The sequence below is a fragment of the Podarcis erhardii genome (genome assembly GCF_964252035.2).
Source record: "Podarcis erhardii genome assembly, chromosome: 2".
NCBI lineage: Eukaryota > Metazoa > Chordata > Lepidosauria > Squamata > Lacertidae > Podarcis > Podarcis erhardii.
The window spans coordinates 50,292,477-50,312,068 of NC_138498.1; the positions used below are offsets into that span (position 1 = coordinate 50,292,477).

Consider the following 19,592-nt stretch of genomic DNA (forward strand, 5'->3'; position numbering starts at 1 on the left):
CTGCAGAATCATAACCTGGTTATAATTTTGCATCATTGTAATGAGAATTGTGTTTAATTATGCATTGCTATAAATCCGAGTACTGTAATAAAGATTGAATAAAGAACAGAATATGAAATTGTTAGATCCAGAGAAAGTTTTTCTTTCATTGCTGTCTCCGGAATTACTTTCTGCTCCTGAGAGCACACCCTGAACAGTGGGAGACACTAAAAATTAAGCAAATGACAAAAAGAGGGACTTAGATTTAGATTCAGATATTCCTTCAAGGCTGGGTCAAAGGTTTGCCCAAATTCAGTATTAGCTCTTATATCCTTGTTGCTATACTCTTTTCCAGTTAGGGGAAATGTCTATTTATTGCAAAATCTTTCTAATGAGAAAACAGATCCAGATGTCCGGCAAGAGGTGCATAAAAACCTCTTCAACTATGGGGAGACACTCACGCCTTAAAAGTAATTGGCTTCATACCTTTAAAACGTTAGCTTTCCAAAGATTTCCTTCTCTATCTAAGGAAGAAAGGAACAGTGCTAAAACTATTGTGGGGATTTAGGTTACTAAGTCCCTATGCTTTGCTAGTTCAAGGCTGGGTATTTAAAGGGAGTCTCAAAGAGCTGTTTGTGTGTGTCAATGGGTGCAAATGTTGATGCAAAGGGACTTGATTGGTCATAGTTGATGCTATACCTTGGAGTTTAAGTTAGTGGTGGAAATAAGATTTTGGATACTAAAAAAAATCAGTGGGAATCTTTCAAACAAGAATCCCATTTTTTAAAAAAGAAAACATCCCTCCTAGAGCCATGTGTGCTACTGTAAAGTGTGTGTTGCTTTCATGGTGGGGCCACTGGTGGGGCCACTGGTGAACATCATTGTTGGTTTTTAAAACCACTGTTGTTTATTGTTTAAAGCTATGCTGAGTACTCCATATGTTCCTAGCTGTTTGCTATAACACATGTGTTGCTTGTTGAAATCCCAATAGTAGTGCAAATGTGGTTGCATAGATGAGCATTGGTGCAATCCTGCCGCAATTTTGTTGGCCACAGAGACTTCTAAGAGGTGCTGCTGAGCTCCGCAGAGGGGTTCAGGTCACAGAATGTTCACAATTCTGTTATGGTTGTCAAGTGAGGACATGGCTACCTCCTTGCCTGGCTTCTGAAACGGTATTAGCTGCAAATAATTTTTCAGCAGCCTCTGCTGGGGGAAGCATGTTTGTCTTGAATTGTTTGTATTTATGTTGCACTAGCTGTATGCATGAGGACACAAGGAGAAGGGGACGACAGAGGACGAGATGGTTGGATAGTGTTCTCAAAGCTACCAGCATGAGTTTGACCAAACTGCGGGAAGCAGTGGAAGACAGAAGTGCCTGGCGTGCTCTGGTCCATGGGGTCACGAAGAGTCGGACATGACTAAACGACTAAACAACAACAACAAGCTGTATGCATGACACTTAAATCTTGCAATATAAAATATTGCATGGGGAGAAAGAGCAGAGAAGCAGTGGCAGGGGTAAATGGAGCAAAAGAGGGAAACAGAAGCCTTGAACTTGCCCATCAACAGTTAGCAGCAGTTGGTTACGAGTCACCTGGTATCTTCCCCACTATGGTGAGATGTATTCTACTTCCATCTAAATTGTAGCAGTCATTTCTAAATTTGCACCTATACATCCAAATTGCCATATGCAGATTTCATGCAAATTATTTTGACCTCTTTTTGACAATGCATAACTGGTCACCCTATGAATAGCAACAGTAGGTGGAAGTCACTGGCTTCTCTATATTAAAGGAGAATTGGGGAAACTGCAGCTTAATTCATCCTGCACAGCCAGTACTAAGCTGAACTTACCTTTCTAGATAAACTGCTACATTTTGGAACCAGGGTGCTAAGGAATAATAATAAACAAATAAACTGGTGGAGTGTTGCTCCCTGACAACAGCCCTCCCTCAAAAAAATCTAAATCTCCAATGGCTGTCCTGGGGAAGGAAAGGTTGGCATAACTGAGCTGTTTTTAGTTCTATGTGGGAAAATGAATAGCTGTTCATCCATGTTTTCTTGCAAGTTGCTAAAAACAGCTGCAAGGAGGGGCAGAACTGGAGAGGGAAAAGAGGAAGGAGGAAATACTCTCCTGCTCTCTTCCATGACAGTCTCCCGTTACAGATAACAGCCTAGGTAGCTGTTTCACTATTTATAATATTTCTTACCCTGTCTTCACCATAAGGTCCCAGGATGTCAAAAAGCTATTCCAAACAGAATAAAATGATATAAATTAAGTAAGAGGTGGGTCCCACAAAACTAAATACCTTAATTGTCAATGGCCCAAGGTATATTAATACATATTTTTTTAGAAAGCTGTCAGGAGGAAAACACCACTTGATTAATGCCATGTGCAGTTTGAGCCTCTGTGTATTGGCTGATCCATAAATTAGGTGTAAGCAGCATAGCTGTTGTATTCAAGTGCAGGAGAATGTGCGTCTAGTATGCAAAGCTAGCTCAATAAGTGTTTTAGCTTCACTTGTGGGGAATCCTCAGTTGCCTCTAAAGAACCAGTGGGCTGTGAAATGAGAATATTTCTGATCTTGGTTAAACTCAACGAGGTTATTAGCCTCTCTGCTTCCAATTGAAGTATATTAATAGCAAACTAAATTGTCATTTTAATGCTGGTAAAGGGAAATATCTATGGAAGCTGACCAAAGAGAAATCAGACTTTCTGCACATAATTGCCTGGCAAGGATAAAAATGCCTTTAGCATACTCCCTAGCGGATAGAATGCAGGGCAGAACATTAAAACGTGTATGACACTCTTTTCACAGAGGAGCAGATATAGATTCAAGGTGTTGGATCATGATTGTTTCAGTTATTAAATTTTACTGTGCATTAGTGAGCAATCACCCCGTAATGAATGTTAGTTCTTTGGGAATTCAGCATAACATTGACTGCAGTCTAATATAATATGTACTTCTCTATAATAACAGCAGTGGTGAGTTCCTGAAAGGGTCAGTTAACAAAATTGTGTTTGTATTAACAATGCCTACTTTAGTAGCTTCTTGAAGAGTATAACCTTTTGTATAGGGAGCAGGACTTTCCCCAACATGCTATAAAATGCTCACTATCCCTTCCTTGGATGTAACAAACTAAGCCTCTAAATTTTTGAGACTGGAATCCACACTAGAGGAAAGAGTGAGCCAGTGGAGGAGGAAAGCTGTTCCTTCATGTCATTTGTATTCAAACTTTAGCTGTATGCAGAAGGTATTCTCCATGTGTTCCAAGAATGTGTGGCATGGCATGGAGAACAGGGTCATACATGCTAGCCTCAACCTTTCTCTTGAGACCCACCACCCAACACCTTGAGATCTGTAAGCGTTAGGATTTTGAAGGTGGGGCCAGCAGACATTGCCGTCTCTCTCCTCCACTCATTCTTGGACCACCTGGAGAATAACTACCTTATGGGGCTCGTTTATGGGGTGATAGCTACCTAGGTTGCTTTGACATTTTTGCCAATATAAGGGGTAGGCTGGATGCTGTTTCTTTATGATGGTCAATGCAGTCATCGGATGAGATTTCATAAGGTGAGGGCATTCTGCTGGTTCCAAAACTGCTTCTCTTTGCACAACCAACTGTGTGGCCAGTTTCACCTGATTTTACAAGGTTCTAAAATGTGTGGGGAGCCTCCATGAATATAGTTAGCTGTCTGCTTCAGACAGTTGCCCTCCAGCTTGTGAAGGGCAAGTGGAATGGTGGCAGATGGCAGAGCTTGTGCACTCATTGCAGCTGGGACCTCCCTTGCCTTTTTACTTTATATGGGATATGAACAGTTGAAGAAGACTATTCTTCATGCTGTTCCCTACAAAAAGTGGTTAGTGCAGACAAGCACCAGAAAGAATGTCAACAAGAGAAAAAAAGGTGATGTCTGAGAAAAGGGATTGTTTTAACTTGGTCCCAAGGGGACTCCGATTAAAACCTTCTGTGTTTCTCCAACTGAAATCTTGATTATGTACCAACATGTTTCATTTGTTTTCAGAGTTAATAGTTGTGTCCTTATCTCTTTCACAAAAGAGAAAACAACCAGTTCCCCACAAGTAATGTGTGATCGATGGCTTTCTCGTTTATTTCAATGCCAGCATTTTATGAAATCTGGTCCAATAAGCTTGCAGAAACAAATGAAGGATGCCTTCTTCTCCCACTTGAAAATCAGAACATTTTGATCCTTTATCTATTAGTGTGTCTCTCCCTGGAGTAAGAAATTAAAAGGAAATCCTTCCCCCACCACTAACATTTCTTTTGTCACCCAAGTTAATGAACATTTATGATTGCCATCCTTATATAATAAGATTGATATTGCTTTCACTGGAGCTATAAATTTGCCTTCGATACAAGACCCCATTATATAGACTTTTTATTTGTTTCATTGCACACGCCTCACATAGTTAACAGAATTATTGCAAGCCCTGCCTTTACCACAGGGAATTTTAATCCACTACAATGATAACATTGCCAGGAATGTTAACCATGCTCTTGTTATGTTGCAAGGGATGGGTGAATCTGTCTTAATTTCTGTTTCCCTCAGTTTCTCTTTTTTTTTTTTTCACTTTTAAGTGCAGTTCTCCACATTTACATATCAGTGTGAGTGTGTGTAATCCTCTTGAAAATTCATCACCTTTTTAGTATGGATTTATCCTAATTTACAAATTTTAATGCTATTTTGCCTATTTTTGCAAAGCATTTTCCTGATTAAGATGCATTTCTGTATGTTATTTTCAGTTGTTGTTGTTGTTGTTGTTGTTGTTGTTGTTGTTGTTGTTGTTGTTGTATTTGACAGATCCCCCAACCGTGTTTTAGGCTGCAACCTAAAGTAAAGAGCCCCTTGATGGAACATAGGTTGTTGTTGGCATCAATCTGTCTTGAGACTCAATGGAGTGAACTTCTGGGGGTGAAGTAAAACAACTGTGTTAGCAGCACCTCCCTGCGGTGCAAGCCTGGGTAGTGTTAATGCAGGTCCTGTGCTGCCTAGATGACAAGCCCGCACTCTTGGCCTTGCTGATGTGGTCCAAAGAAAAGCAGAGCAATACACTGGGCACCAGCTTCGCTGCAGGAGTTGCCAGAAGAAGGCGTACAAGTTGTTATCCAACTGTCTTAGGGACTGCACTCCAGATTTGTTTAGGGCTACCTCCTTTGCCTTTTCTTCTCTCGGAGATATCCCACAAGGCAGCAGAGGTTTAGCACCAGAGTTTTCCTTCCCCTAGATGAGCTACCTGCCATCTGCCCCTCACTTCCCTCTATAGCATGTGCAGAAACTGCTTTCTTGACCGTTGGACCCACTGTTGGTCTCGTTTGCTCAATCTACTAGAACCTGTCTTTGCATGCAGGGTTTAAGTTCCATCGGCTACCCCATTGAGGGTTTGAGTCCCATTGGCTACCTTCACCTAGTTTAGCTAGCCAGTCACATGTTGACATCTTCTAGGAGCCACAGGTGAGAGCTGAGTTTTGTGGAGGGACCAAAGATGGACAAACCACCCCAGTAATGCATGTATACGTTCCAAAGTCATAACCACTTGCTCAGCCCTTCCGATGGCCAATCATGTATGAGCAAAATAACATTCTGGCCCTGTCAACTAGTGATCAGCAATGCTCCCAGTGAGAGACTGAAGGAAGTGTGGTGAATGGAAAAGCCTTGATATGAACAAGCCTCGTCTCATGTTTGGGGCTCCCTTTTATATCCAAGAAGCCCTGCCTTCCCTGGAAGTCTTGTGTTACCACAGAGGCTCCCAGGAATCCTGCCACACCAGGCCAGAACAGGGAGATGGCCACCATCTCCTTTGGGCTTGCTGTCCCACAGAGAATCAGGAATTAGATGACACATCACAAAGGTGTCTTCCTGCATGCCTACCTCATTAGATCAGATGTGAGAAAAATGTATACAAATTGTGGCTGTGCAATTCCCCAAGCATCATTTTGCTCCAGGTTTCTAAAGTAAGCACTTGAAATTAACTATGTGAATATTGGTCATAAAATAGAGATTAGCTTATCAAAATCCTTTCAATATTTTATGTCACTCTCTTCACTACAGGAATTGATGCTGAAAATGGTTTTGTCTTGCAGTTGTTTTCCAAATGCCAGAATGATAGTCCTTATGGACATTGATGTACGGTGATAGATGTTTATTAAGCGTGTAGTGGTTCAGGGCATCCTTCCAGCTGGACAGATGATAATATTACTGGAATTATTATTGGAAAGAGAGAGTTAGTTTGGATGTGAATAAATAAACAAAAGTGTGTGTGTGTGTGTAATTGTTATTTTCTGTCACATTATAAGGTTTGCAGTGTCATCTCTGCACTTTAGTCAGCAATGTGCAGAGCTGGGATAATGTGGAATGGCATCAGGATTTGGTTATGCCACAGTATTGAAAACAAGGGCTACAGCTGGTTGAACAGATTGTCAGATATAGCTGGCATTATGCTGACGCATCCCCTTATGCGTCGCTTGTAGCAGTATTGCTGGAAACACTGTGTTTGTGTGTCAGAAATAAATGTGATGACTGTTCATTTGCAAATGCAATGATAGCCAAATGAACAGTATTTGGGGTCTGATAAATATAGCCAAATCACAGGAATCCTGTAAAGCGAGGTAGTATATTCATTGTTAACTTTCTACCAATTCAGACTGCTTTTCATGGCAATCACCCAAGTGAGGATAGAATAATGAATTTTCCATTTATAAACTTCTTGACAATAACTGCATCAATCATTATGTACATTGGGGGCATTTGCATAGTGCATGTACCCATGACCCTCATTCCATATCATTCATGGCGATCAGAATGGACTGGGGAATTCACTGTGTTTTGGTGCCAACAACAACTGGGGCTGGGAGTGAAAATTATCCATGGAATTGATGGCTGTAATGTATAGCCTCTACTCTTAAGTGTGTTAATGATTCATAGTGTGGACTATAGAATCATATAACTGTAGAGTTGGAAGGGACCCTGAGGATCATCTACTCCAACTCCCTTGCAATGCAGGAATATGCAGCTGCCTCATACAGAAATCAAACCTGCAACCTTGGCATTATCAGCACCATGCTCCAACCAACTGAGCTATCTTCTGAAATTAGATTTTATACCCATTTGGATGAATTAATCTGTATGGTCACAAACCAATACAATTATGATACAAACATAATTGTGTTTATTGTGTTTATTTATTACCTGCTCTTCATCAGTTGATTCCAGGGTGGGTTACAACAATCCACACAAAAGAATACCAGGTCATAATGCAAACTAAACATAGAATAAAAAATCCAGCATATCAATTGCAGCAGCAGACTTGCACCCCATGATTGCCTGGGCAAACAGGCAGGTGTTAGTGCCGGTTGCTCTTCCAGGCCATTCCATAATTGGGGGCACCACCACAGAGAAAATCCTATCCCTTATTACCACCTAGTTAACTTCACGTGGTGGTGAAACAGCAAGAGGCTGGATGTTTGTTCTTATCTAAGGACCTGGGCAGGCTGATACAGGTAGTAAATACAAATAACTTTACACAGGGAACAAAAGGAAGTTCCTACTTCACCATCTGCTAATGCGTAAAATAAATTTAATTGCCTTATCAGTGATGTAAATTATATCACCAAATAAACAGAAAGATATCAAAGCTTCAGTGCATCTGTCAGGTAGACTTCTCCAGGGTTTGCAGTAAATTTGTGGTATTTATAGTTCTTTATCACTAGCATTTTGAGAGCAGAATTATGAAAGTAAATCAGTTTTTTTTCTAGCTGCTTAGCACCAAAAGGCCTATAGAGAATTGGGGTGGGGTGTTGTGTGTGGTACGGCAAAGAGGACAAGGTGCATTTTATCATGCATTTCAGAAATAAGACTAAGGGGTATGTGTAATAGTCTGAATAATGTTTTATATTGTTCTCTTGGGAATGTAGCTGAAATATGTAATGTAAGCTATTGTCTGTGTTTGAAAGCAGGGAACTGGCTGCCTGCACTCCATGCACTTTCTAAGCAGGATGTCTCAGCAGTACTGCAAAAGACATCATTATGATCCTTATAAAATTTGTTTTGGACACAGGATAATGCTGCACCTGAACTAACTGAAAACCAGACTGTGGTTTTCAAAGGTCAGGACTGTGATCTATGTTTGTTGGATCTGGCACCATTGCTACCCACATTGGTTTTGTCTCATTAATAAAGATGTCATGTGTTTCCTGTTAAAAGTGCTCTTCAGAATACTTGATTTCAACACAAAGTTTACTCTGCAAAGTTACATCTGCCAGGAATTGTGTCAAATGTCTTCTTCTTCTTTGGTGATCACTCATAGCTGATTAAGATTGTTTTCCATGAATGTGGTCCTAACACTGTGTCTATAAGTGACTATGGAGGCCAATTCTGGATCCGCACATCCTTCCACAGTGGAGACATAAGTTTTCATGGTGAACATTTGCCAAATGTGCCTTCCTCTTAGCTCGTTTCTCCCTTTGGTCCTGAGTTTGTGCATCTTCAAAGTCCATGACGCCTTTGGTGAAGGCTGTTCTCCAATTGCAGCACTCGTAGCTCAGTGTTTCCCAGTTCTCAGTGTTTATACTACATTTTTAAAGATTTGCCTTGAGAGAGACTTTAAACCTCTTTTGTTGTCCACTGGCATTACACTTACCATTCTTAAGTTGGGAATAGAGTAGTTGCTTTGGAAGATGATAATCAGGCATCTGGACAACATGACCAGTCCAACGAAGTTGATGATGAGGAATCATTGCTTTGACACCAGTGATCTTTGCTTTTTTCCAGTACACTGACATTAGTTTGCATATTTTTCCAAGTGATAAGTAAAAATTTTCAGAGACACCATTGATGGAATCTTTAGAGGAGTTGGAGATGGTGTTTATAAGTGGTCCATGTTTCACAGTAAAGTTGGTAGTACAATAGCTTTGCAAATAAGCATTTTGGTTTCTCTGTGAATGTTCTGATCCTCAAACACTCTATGCTTCAATTGGGAGAAAGCTGCACTAGCACAGCTCAGGTGATGCTGGATTTCAGCATCAGTGTTGGCCCTTGTGGAAAGATACTGTAACTGCCTAAGTAGGAAAAATGATCAACATTTTCCAATGTTAAGTTGGATTTGTGGCATTACGGAGGGGCTGTTTTGTGCTTGTTGGTGCAGCACTTTGTGGTTTTTTTGGATATTGAGCAATAGGCCAAGCTTTCCGTAAGCTACTACAAAGATATTTAGGATAGTTTGGAGGTCATCCTCTGAGTGTGCACACACTACGTTATCAGCATATTGAAGCTCTATGACGGGAGTTATGGTAACCTTATTCTTTGCTTTCAGCCTACTCAAATTGAAGAGCTTTCCATCTGTTCAATATATGATTTCTACCCTGGTGGGAAGTTTCCCTTTGACAGTGTGTAGGATCATGGTGATGAAAATAATAAATAGAGTTGGGGCGATAACACATCCCTGTTTAATGCCTGATCCCACTGTGAATGGTTCACTTTGAGAGCCATTGTTATCTGCAGTTGTTGCTGTCATATTATTGTGGAGGACCCGGATGTTCATAAATTTTTCCGGGTAGCCAATTTCCAGAAGGACAGTTCACAGGACAGTATGGTTTACAATGTTGAAGGCCTTAGGTCAATAAATGCCATATACAGGGGTTGATCTAACTATAGCCGGATACCCTTCCTGAATCCCAAAATGGTTTTTTACCATCTAGAGGGACAGTGGATATTATTTTCTCATGGCTTCAAGAAAAATGCAGAGAGCAAAAACAACCCTTGTGGCAAATGTACATGCAGGGTGTCTTCCTGCTTCTGGTAGTCGCTGTTTCTAAATTCCTGAGTTCTATCTTGAGCCTGTGTAGACTCTTTATTTGATCAGTTATATATATTGGGGGGGGGCTGAATTTAGAGTCTGTGAGTTGCAGCCAATTGTGAGTTGTAGGCCGACTCAGAGTAAATCCATTGAAGTTAATGCGCAAAACTAATTTAGGATGATTAATTGCAATCGTTTATTCTGATTAGAACTTAGATCTAATGTTTCATGTAGGTCCCATTTGAGAGGGTCGTGTAAAGTGATCCAAACCATTAAAAAGAACATGCAGACAAAGTTACATGATCACTGTGTACAGCAAGAATAGTACCGTAAATGCAATGAGGGGCAAAGATTGTATATATATAAAAAGAGTGCTATAAAATGGATAATATTACAGTCCTTACTAAGGAAAATAATCAAGATTCTGCCCAGTCAAGGATTTTCTACAATTGGAAATCCAATTGTACATTTGTATCCAAAGGACCACTTTCTGGAGTATTGATTTATTTCCTCATCTTCAAAAGGACATTCTGTTGGTCTCAGATTTTGAATGCATTGCAAAACTTACATAAGTTATCATAATAAAATATTAAAATATATGATGATGATGATTTATGTAATTTTAAAAAAGAGAAATGAAGCAAAAGAGGTGCTGCCCTTCCATTCTTTAAGGGCAGCACCAATTTTGCTTCATCATCAGGTATTTTAATTATATACTTAGCATATTTTGGGGTATATGTGCATGCACAGTAACTGTACCTAAAAAGAAAAAGCTGGAATTATGGTTCAGAAAATGGCATTGACCTTGAGTGGGGTAGGAGCTTGATTAGATGAGATTAGAAGTTTGGGACCAGTTCCATGTCTAGGAATCATACGTATTGCAAATGATCAAGTGGAAGCACTTGGACTGACCTGTGCAATCTCTTGCAGACATTTAGGGATGGTACATTTCCTATTCATCCTTAGACTCATTCATCCATGTTGATCACTTATTACGTCATTACGTTTTATTTTCATCTGCAGTCTTGTGGATTGTATCCATAGCTTCCCGAAAATGTACTGATTTGTAACTTAGAAATAAAAATTGGACAAGTCTTCATAATTATTCTAGATGACTGTTTTTACTGTCCTTAGCATATTAGCAATAATTTAAAGTAGGTCTGGCCAAAGGGTAGAGAAATCTTCAGACAATAGTAAGCCTTTTCTGAAGAGAATAGTTGTTAACTGCTACACAAACCCTGATGTGACAAAAACCCAAAGCTCCAACCTTATGTCTTTTAAAGAATACCATATTTTTCGCCCTATAGGACGCACTGGCCCATAGGACGCACCTAGTTTTTTGGGGGGAAAATCAAGGAAAATTTTTTTATTTCCCCCCCAGGTTTGCGCAGCCATTCCCAAGCTAGAAGAGGGAGACAGAGCGCTCCGTCTCCCTCTTCTGCCTTCAGGGACAGCCTCTCTAGCCTCCGTGGGGCAGCGGCTTGCCCCGCTGTCCCCCGAGCTTGAGGGCTGGCGATGGGGAGAAGCAAGCTTGCTTCTCCCCCCGCCAGCCTCCAGATCAGGTCGGGGAATAGCGGGGTGGCGGCGCTCCGCCTCCCCGCTGTCCCCTGAGCTTTTGGGCTGCAGGCTGCTGCCCGCAAGCCTTGCGAGCGCGCGGGACCTCCCGCCGGGCTTGCAAGGCTTGCGGATAGCTTCCTGAAGCCTGGAGAGCGAGAGGGGTCGGTACTCACCGACCCCTCTCGCTCTCCAGGCTTCAGCGAAAGCCTGCATTCGCCCCATAGGACGCACACACATTTCCCCTTCATTTTTGGAGGGGGAAAAATGCGTCCTATAGGGCGAAAAATACGGTACTTTATCTACTAAAAGCTTTCCTTTCATGAGAGCAAACAAGGACATAGGCACTTTCCTTTGCTTCAATACAGCCAAGGATGTTTTTACTGTGTTTAACCAGTCTGACAAGAATCAAAGGAATAGACTTCCCAATTTACACCTTCTAAAGCATAAACTAAGGAAGATGCTATATATTGTCATCCAGCTACATGTTGGAACTTGTAAGACCCAGGTCCTGTTTGATTTGGTACTGGTTTTCTCTTCACCAAATCATAGTTCTTCTGCACTAAGCACTCTGGAGCACAGAGTAGATAGCTTGAAGAGTGCTTGTGGCCACGGCTCAAAGGACTTCTGCTTGCTCATGCCGTCTCTATGGGTCCTAGGAATCTCCTTGCATGAGGATGGTGGTGCTTCATGCTAGTCACTGAATGAATGGAGGGAAAATAAAACATTTATTTTCTTTTTATGAAGTTTCTGGTATCTCTAGCTCCTTTATCTTGATTCCTTTAATGCATTCTCTTGAAGTAGAAACCTGGAGGTGATTGAAAAAATCTGGAGTTGGTTATTTGATCACTGTCTTATCCGCCTGTCCTGCCCAAACAGTACTTGCTTACTGTAGGAGAGTAGACCTAGCATGGTTTTTTCCCTTTAAGATACTGTAAATCTGGACACCCACATGTTCAGGTTTAGGAGAGCAAATCTGATGGTGGTAGTTCAAATGAAATGTGTTAACCAAAAGGTGTCTCAGACAACCCCATAAGGAAAGTTGCGGCAAGTGGATTTTTGTTAACTAAAAGTATTTTTATAATTTAAGATGCCCTGGTCAGCCCCCAAAGAGGTCCCTGAATTCAGTTAATAAAAAACAGGCCATTATAACTATTGTCATGGCAAACTATATAATACAGGCTGAGGGGGTGAATGCATTTGTCCATGCATATGTTTCCTTTAAAAAACATACTGAATATCAGAGCTTTGCAAATATATAAAGTGGGAGATCAATAAAAAGTTAAAAGAAATGTGAATTTCAGAATGAACTTGAGAAAGTGTCCACACACCTCCTTTTTTAGAAGTTGAACCATTTTTTATAAGCACATATATCATGTCTGTGCTTTCTTTTTGATACTGAACTGAACTGATCTTGAGCTGGGTTGCTAAAGTATTCCAAATGAAACAGACACAATTACAAATACGATTTGAGTAGCCTTTCTCCCTCACCCCCTCCAAAAAAAGAAAGAAAAGGAAAACAACAGCAGTAAGATGATTAATGTAGTTGGTCTGGTTCAGAAACTTGAAAGATATGGCATTAAACATTATATCAGAGAGAAAGGGAATTGACTCTGGAGTGTTAAATTACATTTCCAGGAAACTCTGCTACAGTTCATTTTGTACAGCATAAACTCTATGTGCACACCTGCATTGCAGCAAAGAGGGGCTTTCCTTTCCTTTTTTATTGCACTGCTTACACTTCTGTAATAAATAAAGTACAAGGGACAGGAAACTAGAATCTGCTATAAATTTAGTATCTTTAAACTATTTGTAAATCTCATGCATCAGAGCTATAATTAAGCTAGATCCTGCTTGGCTAGACCAAGAGGACATTCAAGTGGATATTTGGTACATAACACAAAATTAAGCAAAACAAAGTATTTTCAGTATGCTGTTAAAGCAAAGAGCTTATTTTGTTGTAACATTTGCTCATCAGATGAAGAGCTGCTGTTTCATTTTCTTTAAAAAATGATCCTGAAATGTGTGTACCCCTAGGACAGTTCATATCTGAATTATTTATTGAGATATCTCAAGCTAACACAAGCATTAGGCTTCTTTCAAAGCCAACCTTTCTGTCTATTTTTCTCAACATGGTCTCAGTTATGCTAGTTTGATACAGCATTGAAATGAACATGCACAAAAACCCAACATCCCTTCACAATTCTGCTTTGTGAAACTTAAAACCTAGAAATATTTGATATTCAGTACCAGCATGTAACATCCCAACTTTTTCCCCAGTTATCAATATTTAGCAGGATCTGATACGACTTTTTTCAGTAGAACTCAGTCAACTTTATTGAAAAGGAAGAAAATTCATACAATCAAAATGCCTGGATTTTAAACGTTGATGTCAAATTTCAGCCCCTTAAATTAAGGTGTTAGGATCTTAGATAAAAATTCTAATATCAGAATCCAAACTGAGACAATTGAAAATTCATTTAAAAGAATTTTTTTTGTAGGACATATGTGCCAGAAGGGGAAGCAGGTGATGATAATTAGAACATGTGTGTTGGTGGGTAGCCCTGAAAGCAATGGATCAGGAAGAACAATTGCTGTTTGGGTAGCATCAGCTAATGAGGACTCAAAGTTACTAGTATGGTCTTCAAGCCATTTATGTTTAGCTGTGGAAGAGTAGTTGCTAAAACCCACAACCTATTCCCTCCTCCCTAAACACACTTCTAAATTAATGTTCCCCTTTCAGGAAACTACTGTGTTAGGACTATTTTTAAGAACTCATCAACTATTTACCAAACAGTTACAAAGAAATTAGTGATATTGGTGGGAAACCAATAGTACTGCTATGCTGTGTCTTTGCCATAGGGTTAAATGACTGCACTAAGCAGTCTGAGTGGCATCTGCAATAACCATGTAAGAATTGCATTAGGACAATTTAAGCAGATGGCAGAGGGATGTGCCAGGTGTTTGATGCCTTTGTTGTCCTTTGCTATTGCTGTGAGTGAAGCTAGAGTTAGATCAGATGTGGATGTATGTTGCTTTTTCACAATAGAGATATGTTAGGCATATATTTCTGGATGAATCTCTTTTCCATTGCTGAATTTCCAGGCACTTGAGGTTTTGTACTGATGCCTGATTGCATCTAGAACTCCAGACAAAGTCTCAACTGTCATTAACAGCTCATACCTCCTTGTAATAATCATTTTCTCTCTTTGCTCAGCTTATAGATGACTGATTACCTTTATATTTTTGGTAATAGAAACAGCTAAGGGGCCAGAGCCCTATTAACGAAGACTTAACAAGATGGTGGAGCCCATGAACAAGATGTTGATTACGTGCATAATATTTTTGCTACCCTTAAGAAATTGGACAGTTTAAATAACTGCCGTGGGTATGGTCAGCTGCATTTTTATTTTATTTTTGCCACAGAAAGAGTCATGAGATCACACTGTGCTCTGCTATTACTGAAATCCAGTGCTTTTTTTCTAGGGGGACGCAGGGGTACAAATACCCCTAAACAGTTTGTGAATCTAAGTTTGGCCTCATTGAGGGACAGTATTTCAATTTGAGTAGGAAAATGAGAGTACCCCTAAACATTTTTTAAGGAAAAGAAGCATTGCTGAAATCTCATTCTGAAATGTTGGCAGTGGCTTGGCTTGACTGCAATGTAGTGAAGGCATTTTCGTTTTGGAAAGGGCACAGTAAATGGAGTGTCATGGAGGAGGAAAAATACCTCAGTTAAATCTGGGATAGCCAATATGGTGCCCTCTAGATGTTGTAGGTCAGGCATGATGGATGTTATAGTCCACTCCAAAACATCTGGAAAGCATCACACTGGCTTCCAACAAGTTAAGCTCTAGCTGCTTGAGAACCAGCCTGCACAGCTGTTTCTTGTTTCTCTTTGGTTCAGCTACTTTTACCTATATCCATGGCAAATTATACTCCCCTTCCCTCCTCCTGTTTACCAAACTCTCAAGTAATTTCAAACTTAGTATTTCTACCACTGACACACTGTAACAACATAGTTTAGAGAAGCGTTGCCAATGGTGAATGGGGAACAGTCTAGCTTGTCTTATTAAAAATCTTCAAGCTAATTGCCAGGGTGGCTTTTGTTTTTGTTTTTTTAAAAAGCTAGCATTCTTTCTAAAAATCAACAGCTTAATTTTCATCTAGCTTTCATTAGGTTTAGCTTAATGTACATATTTAAACAATGTAGCTAATGCATGCCTATTAAGGTCTAAGATTGCTTAGTTGAGATCCAGTACTATAGCTTGTGATATGCACTTTAGGATATGCATTTGTGCACTCGTGTGGTTCCTCCATAGCCACTCTGTGCATAAAAGAGTATGCTGTGGGTGGAGGCAGAACAATGTGCCAGTTATGGGAATTACTCTTGCACTTTCTTTATGTGGTGCTGTGCTATAGTTGCTCCTGGCCTCACCCAGGTATTAGAATTTTTGAAATCTGAAATTTATTTAGTGTTGTACTGTATTGACAAAAGGATCCAGTTACAGATAACGGATCCAGTTACACGAAAGCTCATACCTAGAACTAACTCAGTTGGTCTTTAAGGTGCTACTGGAAGGAATTTTTTTATTTTGTTTTGACAAAAGGATGACCAAGATAAAATGTCTGGATGGTCCCTCTTGGGTTCTGTAAGGCCTGGTATTCACCTCAGTCTGAAACCTCAGACTGATTTTTTCTTTGGATCAAGGGGTCTTGGATTTCTGAGATTTCTAGCTTGTGTGTATCCCAAGTGTATTCCAAAGTGGACCTAAATTTCCTGCTCTGGAGGATTGGAGAAACCAAAGGTGTCACCAAATTGGGAGGGGCAGCAACGCATTACATAGCTAATGGGCACCTGTAACATCACATGCTGACATGTAATGCGTGACACGTGATGCACATGCATCATTGGGAGAAGGTGCATCATTGGGAGGAGGCCTTGCCCAGCACCATGCAGTTTCAATGACCGCAGCTCCTCCTCTCTCACACTCAGGAGGAGCCTGCCTTTGATGCTGCACCACGCTCAGCTCAGAAGTTTGGCCTCTTCTGACCCCTCAGTATTCAGGGTGGTTGAGCCATTTGCCAAGAAATATTGAGGTGGCTGACGACACCTCTGCCCCCTAGAGTTGGTGTGTCTGGGGGAAACACTTAGAAAAGATTTGTTCGGCAGGGCATGGGTGTGAGAAGAGGCAGAGGAAATTCCATTGCACAAGCAGATATCCTTGCAATGATGAAACTATTTAGAACAAAATAAAAAAATTCCATCCAGTAGCACCTTAAAGACCAACTAAGTTAGTTCTTGGTATGAGCTTTCGTGTGCATGCACACTTCTTCAGATATACACGAAAGCTCATACCAAGAACTAACTTAGTTGGTCTTTAAGGTGCTACTGGAAGGAATTTTTTTATTTTGTTTTGACTATGGCAGACCAACACGGCTACCTATCTGTAACTGAAACTATTTAGCACTATGTTGAATACAACCCTTTAATCTTATGCCCTCATTATGAGATCTGGTCTTGGTATGCCCATAGTGAATCATTATGCAAAACATATTGTGCTGACTAGATATAATAAAGGAAATCTGTGTTGCTTTTTGTTTTTCTGTTAAGCAATTTGGATAATATTTTAGGTCAAGATTATACACTGATTTTGTTTATTTTGTTCAGCACTCATATCAGTCCTGACATGCTGGATGCAATACAAATGAATCTAGATAATTGTATTTGTGCAGGCTATCTGAGCCCCAAATTTCAGATAGGACTTATAGTGGAATGGTTTCCTTGATTTGCATCAGGTATGATCTAGGACAAAATTCCTCAGACTTTCCAAGGCTTATCCCCATAATTTGAAGCCCCTTCCTTAAGGAATGTGGGAACTGGAGCTTGGGAAGATTCCATAGTGTGGGTTTTTCCTATATTCTTCAAACAAGGAGCTATGTGGTAGTGTCCTCCGTGTCACTAAGCTTTGTATTCCAGAACCCACATGGAGCATAGGTAAATTGACTGCTATGGCAAGCCTTAAGTAACTTAATATGACTCTTTCCATTGGGCTAATCTCCTTTTCATCTGTTGGTTGTTCAAGCTAAGCTGAGGTGCTTCTTCCACATCTACCTGCTTATTACTCCCCCTTTTTTATAGAAGCATGATGATGATGATGCATGAGGATGGCACAGAATGAAACTGAAGCGCTTAAAGCTGGCAGTTCATTAAAGGCTTATATGTGCAGCTAGAGATACAGCTGTGTTCTCTGTTCCCCACAGGCACTACTGCATCCACTGTGCTCTTTTTCATTACTTGGTGACCTTTGTCTCTATTAACTGCTGCTGCCCTCCAGATTCCCCGGGGAAGGAATATTGCATACCCTGTGCCGCTACCCTGGAGAGCCTGTAAGAATTTCTCTTTTCCTCAGTTCAGCTGTACAAATTGTGCTGGTCCACACACTTCAGTGGAATAGACTGGGAGGGCAGTCATGCTGTGTGCCTCATATGGAGACATGCCAACTGTTGAGAATAGCATCTAGCGATGCTTCTAGAATTCAGTTTCTGCAAATTTTAGGGAACACTTACCTGATTGGCACCTTCCAACATGCAGATTGGAACTCAGTTATCTACTAGTTTTCTCATTTTCTGAATGTTCTAGTGCAGTCCTCAGCTCAAACCTATCAAAATACATTTTTAAGCATGGATGTTTTTAAAAAAGAGAAAATGTTTAGAAATACATATTTGCTAATTCCTTGCAGTGAGAAAATGAAGCTTAAAGTTTTCAATGGGACAGAACATACTTATGAGGGGAAATACATCTGAAAGTGGCATGGATATGAAATACACTGATTTTGTCCATCCCTAGCTGCACCTAACATGACTGCTTCAGTCTGTAATTTTTATGCACTCTTTTGACCTGAGGAGTAAGCAGTGAAACAATTAATCTAATTGAAAAGCATTTCCTAATTAATTCTTTAGCCACAGGGGTGCTTGAGAGGGAGACAGATTTCCCTTGTAGCTGAATTAGAACCATCTCTTTATTACTGGAACTGTTTGTACTTAACCAGGCAGTTTCAAAGGAAATGATGAATAAACTCCTGTACTTCAGAACTCTCTTTTTTAAAATAGAAAGCTCAAACCTTCCTCTTCAGTGTTTGTTTTTGTTAGCTGACTAAGGGGAGAGAAAGAGATTTAAATAAACCTGGGAAGTATGGAGGAAACAGCTCCAAGATGTACAAGCTTTACCATGGCTTTTACATGCAGTTTCTCAGCAGTGCAGGCTTGCAGTAACAAGAAGCAAAGCTCAAGATCCTGCCAGGAACTTAAGTGCAATCCCACTTCTCCTCTGCACATCCCAATTTCTGCCAAAGGGTGAGTGGAGGCTGAACTGTCATTCTTCTCAGAATCCTCTGGATCTCTTTTTTTCCTAGCTCCTGTTTCCACCTTACCCCAAAGTTCATAGCCCTCGTTGTACTGTAGGTGAGGATTGTTATCTTCACCACAACCCTGTAAGGTATGTTAGGCTGTGAGATTGCTATTGCCCCAGTGCTGCATGGTGAACTTCATGGCTGAGTGTGAATTTGAACTGAATCTCATTAGCCCTTTGACTGCCACAGCATGCTGGATTTTGCTAACTAACAAAAACTACTGTATAATGGGAAAATTAGAATTCACACTACATATATCTTGTCTAGTTCTGCAAGAGTATATGCCCCCCCTTTAAAAAAAGAAATCATCTTCCTAGCTCAACATTTTGCCAGGTGTGCAAAAACTGCAGGCACACAATTCTTGAACAGCATGACAGTATCAAGTGCACAGTGAACAAATGAGAGACTTCCTCCTTCCTACTGTTAACCATATGGAAAGACATGATAGTCCCTTTTGCACTCCCTTTGAAATGAAAAGTTCATGGCATTAATGTAAAATTTCTGCCAGTTTCAATGCACTAGAAATTGTAGCTCCAAACTGTTACTTTTTATCCATTATCTTTCTTGGTTTTGAATACAAATGTCAATATGCAACTATCAGTTTGAAACAGGCATAGGCAAACTCGGCCCTCCAGATGTTTTGATGGGAGTTGTAGTCCCAAACCATTTGGAGGGCGAGTTTGCCTATGCCTGGTTTGAAACATATGGTCCAATGTTATATATGTGTATTAGGCATAAGCCCCACCGAGCTACTGGAAAGTAATATTGCAATCTGAAGTCTGCTTACTAGGGAGTAAACTGAACCCAGTGGAATTTACTTCTTACTAAATGT

General features: G+C 40.3%; 1 protein-coding gene and 1 long non-coding RNA gene across 9 annotated transcripts in view; one reads left to right on the forward strand and one right to left on the reverse strand.

Annotated features, from left to right (window-relative positions):
- The window catches only part of KCNIP1 (potassium voltage-gated channel interacting protein 1), a 573,342-nt gene that overhangs the window by 134,532 nt on the left and 419,218 nt on the right, over window positions 1-19,592 (forward strand). The gene's annotated exons all lie outside the window — the stretch shown is intronic.
- LOC309336464 overlaps window positions 11,675-19,592 on the reverse strand; it is a 63,845-nt gene continuing 55,927 nt past the window's right edge. Inside the window, exons 4-5 of the long non-coding RNA XR_014154032.1 lie at window positions 17,919-18,010; window positions 11,675-12,156 (exon numbers count right to left, since the gene is read on the reverse strand). This is a non-coding gene — a long non-coding RNA (uncharacterized lncRNA). The remainder of the gene's footprint in view (window positions 12,157-17,918; window positions 18,011-19,592) is intronic.